The following is a 12,190-nucleotide window of genomic DNA, read 5'->3' as shown; positions in this document are numbered from 1 at the left end:
TATCTTGATGCTAAAAGCATTAAAAGTGGAGTAGAAGATGTTAAAACTTTGAGTACTAATGAAATTACTACCGTGGATTTCAAGGAATTCAATTATGATAGTTTCTCCTTGATTGAATGCATTTACTTGACGCAATCCATGTTGAACTCTCCACACGCTTATAGCCAAAACAAGGCCTTTACCGATCATATCGTCGAAGGTATGATAAAATCTCTTGAAGAGAAACTTGAATTGGAAGTCTCTATCCCTAGAAAGCTCCATGATGAGTGGGAATCTACCATAAAAATCAAAATCAAAAACTATGAGTGCAATGCTTTGTGTGATTTGGGTGCTAGTGTTTCTGCGATTCCAAAGTCTTTATTGATGTTCTGGGTTTTAATGAGATTGAAGAGTGTTGTCTTAATTTCATCTTGCTGATTCTACTGTCAAGAAACCCATGGGAAGGATCAATGATGTTCTTATTATTGCAAATAGGAACTATGTACCCGTGGATTTCACTGTGCTTGACATTGATTGCAATCCTACATGCCCTATTATTCTTGGTAGACCTTTCCTAAGGACTATTGGTGCTATCATCGATATGAAGGAAGGGAATATTAGATTTCAATTTCCTTTAAGGAAGGTCATGGAACACTTTCCTATAAATAAAATAAGATTGCCTTATGAATCCATGATGAGGGCCACTTATGGTTTGAGCACCAAAGACGACGATATGTGATTCTATCGCTTTTATGCCTAGCTAAGGGCGTTAAACAATAGCGCTTGTTGGGAGGCAACCCAACGAATTTCTCTTTTTCTTTCTGTTTTGTTGCGTCCACACTTTCATAATTCTGTTGTGATTGTGTTTTTTGTGTTTCTTTTTGTGTTTGATCCATGCAAAGCCTTTATGACTAGTCTTGGTAATGGTTGTTTGATCCTGCTGGAAAAAGACAGAAACTTTTCGCTCACGAGATGATTTTTCATTTTTATTCAGAAAGAGCTTTTGAGTTGATTCTTTTTTGCTTCTGGTTGATATGCATTTTGCCCAGGCCATCGTAATTTTTCAGATTTGTTGAGGTACCATAAGTATATGAAGTATACAGATTGCTACAGACTGGTCTGTTTTTGACAGATTCTGTTTTTGTTGAGTTGGTTGCTTGTTTTGATGAAACTATGGTGAGTATCGGGGGGTACTAGCCATGGAAAAGTGAGAATACAGTATCCCAACATCAATATAGATAGAATTCAAGTTTGCTACAGTACCAAAAGAAGGGGTAGTTTGTTTTCTTGTGCTAATGTTATCACGAGTATCTGTTTAAGTTTTGTGTTGTGAAGTTTTCAAGTTTTGGGTGATGTTCTCATGGACAAAGAGATAAGGAGTGGAAAGAGCTCAATCTTGGGGATGCCCAAGGAATCCCAAGCCAAATTCAAGGACACCAAAAAGCCTAAGCTTGGGGATACCCCGGGAAGGCATCCCCTCTTTTGTCTTCAATCCATCGGTAACATTACTTGGAGCTATAGTTTTATTCACCACATGATATGTGTTTTTGCTTGGAGCGTATTGTATCGTAGGAGTCTTTTCCTTTTGTTGTGTCACAATCATCCTTGTTGCACACCTTTTTTCAGAGAGAGAGAGACATGCACTCATCGTGATTTTGCTAGAATGCTCATAGTGCTACACTTATATCTTTTGAGCTAGATACTTTTGCTCTGTGTGCTTCACTTATATCTTTTAGAGCACGGCGGTGCGTGCTTTGGTAGTTGTCTTATGCTATGAAAATAGTCCCAAAAGTGATAGATACCCAAAGAGGATGCAAAAAACCTCCATCTTCATGTGCATTGAATAGAAAGAGAAGTTTTGATTCCTCTCAGATAGTTTTGAGACATGGATTTGGTAATATTAAGCGTTATGTTAGTAGTGTGTTGTGAATCTAGAAAAACTTGTGTTGAAGTTAGTGATTCCCGTAGCATGCACGTATGGTGAACCGCTATGTTAGGAAGTCGGAGCATAATTGATCTATTGATTGTCATCCTTTGTGTTGAGGTCGGGATTGCGTGATGGTTTACACCTACCAACCCTTCCCCTCGGGGTATGCGTTTAGCACTTTGTTTCGATTACTAATAAAAACTTTCGCAACAAGTATGTGAGTTCTTCATGACTAATGTGATCCCATGGTATAGATGCACTTTCACCTTCCACCATTGCTAGCCTCTCTAGTGCCGCGCAATTCTCGTCGGTGCACAAACACATCAAATTCCTTCCTCAAAACAGCCACCATATCTACCTACTATGGCATTTTCATAGCCATTCCGAGATATATTGCCATGCAACTCCCACCGCTCCGTCTCATGACTTGTGTCGTCACTCTCATATTTCCATTGCATGATCGTAAGATAGCTAGCGAGATGTTTCAACGTCATACGCCATGCTAGATCGTTGCACATCCCGGTACACTACCGGAGGCATTTCCTATGAAGTCATCATCATTGTGATCTTTGAGCTGTGAGTATATAAAAGTGTGATGATCGTCATTATTAGAGCATTGTCCCATGTGAGGAAATAAAAAAAAGAGCCCAAAGAGCCCAAAAACAAAACAGAAAAGGAGAAAAGGAAAAAAATAAAAAGAGGCCTAAGAGCCCAAATGAAAAAAAAGAGAAAAAGAGAGAAGGGACAATGCTACTATCTTTTTCCACACTTGTGCTTCATGATAGCACCATGTTCTTCATGATTGAAAGCTTCTTGCTTTGTCACTACCATATGCTAGTGGGAATCTTCATTATATAACTTGGCTTGTATATTCCAATGATGGCCTTCCTCAAAATTTCCCTAGGTCTTCGTGAGCAAGCAAGTTGGATGCACACCCACTAGTTCTCCTTTTGATCTTTCACATACTTATAGCTCTAGTGCATCTATTGTATGGCAATCCCTACTCATTCACATTGATATCTATTAATGGGCATCTCCATAGCCTATTGATACGCCGAGTCAATGTGACTATCTCCTCCTTTTTTTGTCTCACAACCACCACCACACTCTATTCCACCTATAGTGCTATATCCATGGCTCGCGCTCATGTATTGCATGATAGTTATAAAAATTTTGAGAAAGTAAGAGTGCAAAAACAATTACGTGGCCAATACCGGGGTTGTGCATTATTTACATTAGTTGTGTGAGGATGATGGAGCATATCCAGACTATATGACTTCGTAGGGATAACTTTCTTTGGCCTTGTTATTTTAAAAGTTCATGATTACTTTGCTAGTTTGCTTGAAGTATTACTGTTTTCATGTCAATAGCAAAGTATTGTTTTGAATCTTACGGATCTGAACATTCATGTCACGTGAAAGAAGTTGCAAAGGACAACTATGCTAGGTAGCATTCCACATCAAAAATTCATTCTTTATCACTTCCATACTCGAGGACGAGCAGGAGTTAAGCTTGGGGATGCTTGATACGTCTCCAACGTATCTATACTTTTGGTGGTTTCATGCTATTATCTTGTCAAACTTCGGATGTTTTGCATGCCTTTTATATATTTTTTGGGACTAACTTATTAACTCAGTGCCAAGTGCCAGTTCCTGTTTTTTCCATGTTTTTGACCCCTTTCACAGGAGATTTTGAAACGGAGTCCAAACGGAAGAAAATCCCCGAAAAGATTTTTTCCGGAACGGAATAAGATCGGGAAGCTTGAGGGCCAAGGTAGGGGAGCCTCAGGGGGCACACAAGCCCCCACCCCGCGGCCAGGGGGTAGGCCGCGGCCCACAGGCTTGTGGGCCCCCTTAGCGCCCCCTGACCTAGGGGTTGCGCCTATAAATTCCCTAAAAATCCCAAAAAAATCAGGAGATCATCGAAATTACTTTTCCGCCTCCGCAAGCTTCTATCTCCGCAAGATCCCATCTGGGGCACGTTCTGGTGCCCTGCCGGAGGGGGGTTTCAGAAACGGAGAGCTTCTTCATCAACACCATGACCTCTCCGATGATGCGTGAGTAGTTCACCATAGACCTACGGGTCCATAGCTAGTAGCTAGATGGCTTCTTCTCTCTCTTGGATCTTCAATACAAAGTTCTCCATGATCTTCATGGAGATCTATCCGATGTAATCTTCTTTTGCGGTGTGTTTGTCGAGATCCGGTGAATTGTGGATTTATGATCAGATTATCTATGAATCATATTTGAGTTTCTTCTGATCTCTCTTATGCATGATTTCATATCCTTGTAATTCTCTTCGAGTTGTGGGTTTTGTCTGGCCAACTAGATCTATGATTCTTGCAATGGGAGAAGTGCTTGGTTTTGGGTTCATACCGTGCGGTGACCTCACCTAGTGACAGAAGGGGTAGCGAGGTACGCATCATGTCGTTTCCATCAAGGGTAAAAAGATGGGGTTTTCATCATTGGTTTAAGATTATCCCTCTACATCATGTCATCTTGATTAAGCCGTTACTCTGTTTGTCATGAACTCAATACACTAGATGCATGCTAGATAGCGGTCGATGTGTGGAGTAATGGTAGTAGATGCAGAAAGTATCGGTCTACTTGTCTCTGACGTGATGCCTATATACTCCACACATCGACCGCTATCCAGCATGCATCTAGTGTATTGAGTTCATGACGAATAGAGTAACGCCTTAAGCAAGATGACATGATGTAGAGGGATAATCTCAAACCAATGATGAAAACGCCATCTTTTTACCCTTGATGGCAACAACACGATGCGTGCCTCGCTACCCCTTTTGTCACTGGGTGAGGTCACCGCACGGTATGAACCCAAAACTAGGCACTTTTCCCATTGCAAGAATCATAGATCTAGTTGGCCAGACAAAACCCACAACTCGAAGAGAATTATAAGGATATGAAATCATGCATAAGAGAGATCAGAAGAAACTCAAATAAGATTCATAGATAATCTGATCATAAATCCACAATTCATCGGATCTCGACAAACACACCGCAAAAGAAGATTACATCGGATAGATCTCCATGAAGATCGTGGAGAACTTTGTATTGAAGATCCAAGAGAGAGAAGAAGCCATCTAGTTACTAGCTATGGACCCGTAGGTCTATGGTGAACTACTCACGCATCATCGGAGAGGTCATGGTGTTGATGAAGAAGCCCTCCGTATCCGAATCCCCCCTCCAGCAGGGCACTAGAACGTGCCCCAGATGGGATCTTGCGGAGACAGAAGCTTGCGGCGGCGGAAAAGTACTTTCGATGATCTCCTAATTATTTTGGGATTTTTAGGGAATATATAGGCTCAACTCCTAGGGCAGAGGGCGTCCAGGGGGCCCACAAGCCTGTGGGCCGCGACCTCCCCCCCGACCGTAGGGTGAGGGCTTGTGGGGCCCCTGAGGCCCCCGTGCCTTGGCTCTCAAGTCTCCTGATCTTCTTCCGTTACGGAAAAATTCTTTTCGAGGATTTTATTCCGTTTGGACTCTGTTTCAAAATCTCCTCTGAAATGGGTAAAAAACATGGAAAAAAACAGGAACTGGCACTTGACACTGAGTTAATAAGTTAGTCCCAAAAAATATATAAAAAGCATGCAAAACATCCAAAGTTTGACAAGATAATAGCATGAAACCATCAAAAATTATAGATACGTTGGAGACGTATCAAGCGACCTCCCTTTTATAGGCGCAAGAGAAGGAGGCGAGAGGCCAGCGACGGGAGCCGAACAGAACGAGGGAGACGAAATGAACAGAAATCAGCTGAAGGTACCTGTCATGCGCGACCAAAATTTAGTTTAGCTCGGCTCATTCCTGCAACCCTCGGCGTGTCACCTAGTGACGACACAGACGGGCAGCGGAGTAGGAGGAGCGCACGTGTATGTCTCTCTTGTTCTCAAGCTCATACATGTTTGGAAACATCCTCCCTTATAAGGAGGTCCAACTCCCACTAAACTAGCAATTGGGACTAAACTTTTCCATCTCTTGTCTTGTACGAATGGGCTGCGTGGGCCTCTAGGATTTATTAGTAATTTCTGAAATTATTATTGGGCTGGCCCAAAATAGATAAAATTCCAGCAATCCCCCACCAGATCCTAGAGGCACACAAAATTTGCCTTTGGTTCCAAAACACTATTTTATATACCGATACCGCAATGCAGTCTGTTAAGTTGAACTTCCACCTAGAACTCTATTCTACACTAGTAAGCAACTTCAACAGTGGACTAGGCCTTGAACTACAAGTTTTCTGCGAATCTAGCTTCACATAGAGCCTTGACCGATACTAGGCTACCGTGGGACTTCCCCGCGGGAGGAGCTTATGCGTCATACTCCGAGACCTTTCATGAGTTTACTAGAGAGCACCCTACTCTCATAGATTGCAACGTTAACAATCAGACTCATATAGGTGTGTTCTTCAAAATATGTTCTGCGGGACAACATCTTTGCTTCAATAAGCCACTTAGAACATATTAAGATGTATATCAACCTGCCATGTAGTTTAGGAAAGTATTGCATCTTCATGGAGTGGTATTATCAATGATAAGGATACTTTCCTCTCAGTTGACCAACAGCTTGTCTTCCACATCTAATTCACGGGATCTCCGATCACAAAGAATAGGTTACCACTGTGAACAACTCATATTGTTGTCTCATACCCATCTCCTTCGATGCATTATCTATCACATTACATGATAGACCCTTAGTAAAAGGATCTACCAAATTTTTAGATGTTTGGATATAATCCAATGCAATAACTCCGGAGTTTCTCATTTTCGTGACAAATTTTAACCTTCTCTAAACGTGTCTTGACGACTTCATGTTATCCTTTGAGCTTCTCACTTTCGTGATCACAGTTTGATTGTCGAAGTTCATAAGGATACCCGGTACAGGTTTCTCAACAACCGGTAAGTCATTCAAGAGTCGGCGAAGCCAATCTGCTTTGATCGTAGCTGTATCTAGTGCTGTGAGTTATACTTCCATTGTTGACCTTGTTAAGATCGTTTGCTTGCAAGACTTCCAAGGAACAGCGCCACCTCCATGAGTGAATACATATCCGCTCGTGGCCTTTATGTCATTAGCATCAGAGATCCAGTTTGAATCACTATACCCTTCAAGCACCTTTGGGTGTCCAGTATAGTGAATTTCGTAATTTAGAGTACCTTTCAAATAACGCAAAACTCTCTCTAGAGCTTTCCAATGCACATCTCCTGGTTTTGATACAAACCAACTCAGTTTGCTAACTGCAAAAGAGATGTGAGGCCTTGTAGCACTGGCTAAATACATAAGCGATCCAATAATCTAAGAGTACGATTCTTTCGAAGCAGCACGCTGGCATCATATGGTGTTGGAGAGGGCTTGCAATCACTATATCCAAAGCGACTCAAGATCTTTACCACATAGTGAGATTAAAGCAATGTAATACCACCACCATCGTCTCTCAACAACTTGATGTTGAGAATGACATCAGCCACACCTAAATCCTTCATCTCAAAACAGTGAGATAGGAAATCCTTGACCTCCTTAATAACATTCAGATTTGTTCTGAAAATCAGTATGTCATCAACATATAAGCAAAGGATAACTCCCTCGACCCCACCATGGCAATAGTACACACATTTATCAGCTTCGTTTACAACAAAGCCTGCAACTATTAAAGTTCTTTCAAACTTCTCATGCCACTGCTTGGGTGCTTGCTTAAGTCCATATAAAGACTTCAGCAACTTGCACACTTTTCCTTCCTGACCATCTACTAAAAACCCATCTGGTTGTTCCATGTAAATTTCCTCATCCAGCTCTCCATTTAGGAAAGCAGTCTTAACATCCATTTGATGAACGAGAAGACCATGTGAGGCGGCTAGTGAAAGTAGTACTCAAATAGTGGTCAGTCGAGCCACAGGTGAGTAAGTATCAAAGAAGTCTTCACCTTCCTTTAGGGTATAACCCTTAGCCATGAGTCGTGCCTTGTACTTCTCGATAGTACCATCAGACCTAAGCTTCTTCTTGAATACCCATTTGCATCCTATAGGTTTGCACACATAAGTACGATTAGTGATCTCCCAAGTTTCATTTACCAAGATGGAATCCATCTCACTACGGACCGCTTCCTTCCAGTAGTCAACATCTTCAGATGCACAGGCATCTGAAATAGAACTGGGAGTGTCATTTATGAGATACACAAGAAAATCATCACCAAAGGACTTTGCAGTCCTCTGTCTCTTACACCTGGTAGGAACTTCATTGTTCTACTCCACAAAATTTTCAAATTGTTCCATCAAAATGGTAGGTTCAGTAATTGTAATGAATTCATGATTCAATGAATTAGGCATCTCTTGATTAGATGAGGTAGCCATATCCTTCATGGGAAAGATATCTATGAAGCAAGTCGCATCATTCAACTCCATGATTGTACTAACATGCATGTCAGATACCTCAGATTTTACAACCAAGAATCTATATCCGATGCTATGAAAAGCATATCCGAGGAAAACACAATCCACAGTTTTTGGTCCTAGCTTGCGCTTCTTCAGAATTGGCACATTGACTTTCGCCAAACAACCCCAGGTTCGTAGATAAGAGAATTTTAACCTTTTCTTCTCCCATTCCTCGAATGGAGTTATCTCTTTGTTCTTTGTGGGAAATTGGTTTAGGACATGACATGCAGTCAATATCGCCTCCCTCCACCATGCCTTGGAGAGACCCGATGTGCCTAACATGGCGTTAACCAAATCAGTTAGAGTATAGTTCTTTCTTTCGACTACCCCATTTGACTGAGGTGAATAGGGAGGCGGCCTCTCATGGATTATACCATGTTCCGCACAGAAAGAATCAAATTCATTTGAGAAATACTCTCCACCACGATCGGACCTAAGCCTCTTGATCGTTCGATCAAGTTGGTTTTCCGTGTCAGCTTTATAGATCTTGAAATAGTTCAAAGCATCATCCTTAGATTTCAGAAGATACACGTGGCAGTATCTAGTGGAGTCATCAATTAACGTCATGAAATATTTCTTTCCACCTTTTGTTAAAATGTCGTTCATTTCTCATAGATCTAAGTGTATGAGCTCTAGTGGTGCAAGGTTTCTCGTTTCGGCAGTCGTGTGAGACTTATGAGGTTGCTTGGCTTGCACACAAACTTGACACTTAGATCCCTTGACAGTGGTGAGTCTAGGGATTAAGTTCAATTTGGCTAGTCGCAACATGCAACCAAAATTGACATGACAGAGACGCGAATGCCACACATTTGATTCACTATTGTTGCAAACATGATTGACAACTTTATTGCAAACATCTGCCAAGGATAAACGGAATAGGGCTCCTGACTCATAGCCTTTACCAACAAAAGTTCCATACTTGGATATTACATATTTATTCGACTCAAAGACAAGCTTGTAGCCATCTCTACACAGAAGAGATCCGCTAACTAGATTTTTATTGACGGAGGGGACATAATGCACGTTCTTCAACCGCACGATCTTCCCCGAAGTAAACTTCAGATCGACCGTGCCAACACCACGAACATAAGCACTTGAACCGTTGCCCATCAGCACGGTGGACGTCCATGCGGTCTGATAAGACGAAAACATGGAAATATCACCGCATACATGCACATTAGCACCTGTGTCAATCAACCAATTGGGGAAATGACATATTGAAATAATAGTGGGAAATATACCATACCCAGCATCCTTCACGTCAATGTCACCAAGGACAACATTGGCGATCTTGCCGCCTTTCCCATGTTGAGCTTGTCATAACGGTTAGGGCAGCTGGGTGCCCAATGATCAGGATCTCCACAGACATGACAAACACCTTTCGTCTTGCTAGTCTTCTTCGTGAAGTTGGTGTGCTGCGAAGCCTTATTCTTCCCATCAAACTTTCCCTTACCATCAAACTTGCCCTTGTTCTTTAAATTGTGGGGCTGGAAGTTTTTCTTCTGTACCAGATTGGCACTAGATACTCCCTCAATACCTTGAGCACGTGTGTATTTTTCTCTCGCCTTTTCTTCCACACCAAGAGTACCAATGAGATCCAGAACGAAAAACTCCTGCCTCTTATGCTTCAGTAAGGTAGCAAAGTTCCTCCATCTTAGTGATGATGCCTCCGGCAACAAACTTGTCCGGTAGCATACAATTGGAGTGCTCAAGTTCTCTAGCAAATGACTATATCTCGTGAGCTTGCTCAACCACGGAGCGCTCTTCAGTCATCCTGTAGTCATAGAATTGTTCCATGATGTACAACTCAGTGCCAGCATCCGAGACCCCAAACTTGGCCTAGAGTGCATCCCACATATATTTTCCATTATCAATTGACGCATAAGCATCAACTATGTTCTCACCAAGAACACTCAAGAGAGAAGCCTTAAACAAGGTATCTATTTTCTGAAAAGCTTGTTCTTGTTGAGCATCATAATCTCCTTCAGGTTTGCCAAGAGTGGCATCATAGCAGCTCATGGTTTGAAACCATAGAACGTCTCTCATGCGCCACCTCTTATAGTGGATACCCTCAAACATAGGAGGTCTCATGGAAGCAGAAAAACCACTTGGAGTAAATTGCCTATTATAAGGTTTTTGGATTGTTGGAATATGAGCAATTTACCATAGGATTTTATTAATAGAAAAGGTAGATAAACATGACTATCAAAATAGATATGAAACAAGGCAGGTAATATAAAGATGAGACAATAAAAGGCATGTGCACATATGATCTAGAAGAGAACATATATAAAGCCATTTTATATATATGCAAGAAGGCATCTGAAAAGATGAGCAGAAACAGAACATTTCTCATGTTACCGAAGAGGTGGTCGACGTCGGGGAAGAAATGAGAATGGAATCGGTGGCGAGGCGGGCGGCAGAGGAGGAGGAGCGCGCCTGTATGTCTCTCTTGCTCTCAAGCTCATACATGTGTGGAAACATCCTCCCTTATAAGGAGGTTCAACTCCCACTAAACTAGCAATGTGGGACTAAACTTTTCCACCTCTCGCCTTGTACGAATGGGTTGCGTGGGCCTCTATGATTTATTAGGAATTTCTGAAATTATTATTGGGCTGACCCAAAATAGATAAAATTCTAGCACTCGGCCCCCTTATATGATTTCCTGGCTCCACCACTGTCTATAATTTCTAGTGCCTCTTCGTCATAAGTGATCAATCCTTATGCTTTAGGTCCAATGCTATTGCTCATGTACGAAATTGGCTTGCCCTCTTGCATTAGGACTACTCGTGTGCCATACCCACTTGCATCTGCTTCAATACAAGGGTTTGTGAAATCCTGGGAGAGCTACAACAAGAGCTGGGGTGAGCCTGCTCTTAAGTGTGGTAAATGTTGCTTGTTGTGTATCACACCATAGAAAGGAGTCCTTTTTCAAAGACTCAAATAAGGGTTTGCAAATTATGCTATGATTTTGTAGGAATCTTCTATAATAGCCAGTTAACCCAAGAAATAATCTTAGATGAGTGATATTTTTGGAAACATGCAAATCAACCATAAGTTGTATTTTAATAGGGTCAGTAGCAACTCCACCTCCTTGTATTATATGTCCCAAATACTCCACTTTTTCTGGTCAAAGGTGCACTTAGAGTGTTCTTCAAATAGTTGGTTAGCTTTGAGTGTACTAAACACTAGCTTGTAAACCAAAATATCATCAAAGAATACTAGCATATTCTTTCTTAAAAATGGCTCCAAGACTGAGTTCATGAGAGACTCAAAGGTTGTTGGGGGCATTAGTGGGACCAAATGTCATAACCATGTACTCATAATTTCCATGGTGTGTTGAAAAGTAGTCTTTAAATATCTTAAGGCTCCATTTTGATTTGATGGTAGCCATTCCTCAAATCAATTTTGAAAAAAAACACTGCTCCATGCAATTCATCCATGAGGTCCTTAATAACAAGGATACGATTTTCTTAATAGTCATGACATTGAGTTCTCTGTAATCAGTAGATAACCTCCAAGTCCCATCCCTTTTCTTGACTAGTATAGATGGTGAGGACTATGGGCTTGAGTTGGGCTGAAGTAATCCGGCTATATCGGTTGCTTGATAATTTGCTCAAGATCATCTTTTGGTGGTGAGGTAGGATGCAAGATCTGTGGCTTATCACTTTAACGTCCTTTGAGAGAGGAATGGCATGGTCATGGGAGTGATGTAGTAAGGTTATATAAAGTTGTCTACAAATTACCGAAGAAGGGACTGGATTCCGGAAGGACTTGGTATTGTAGTCTCTTCAGTGTCAGCGGCAGAAGCAGAAACCAAGACAAAAGCACCACAATCA

This window comes from Hordeum vulgare, chromosome 4H (genome assembly GCF_904849725.1).
Source record: "Hordeum vulgare subsp. vulgare chromosome 4H, MorexV3_pseudomolecules_assembly, whole genome shotgun sequence".
Lineage (NCBI taxonomy): Eukaryota > Viridiplantae > Streptophyta > Magnoliopsida > Poales > Poaceae > Hordeum > Hordeum vulgare.
The sequence above is the reverse complement of the archived record's forward strand: the minus strand, read 5'-3'. Positions refer to the sequence as shown.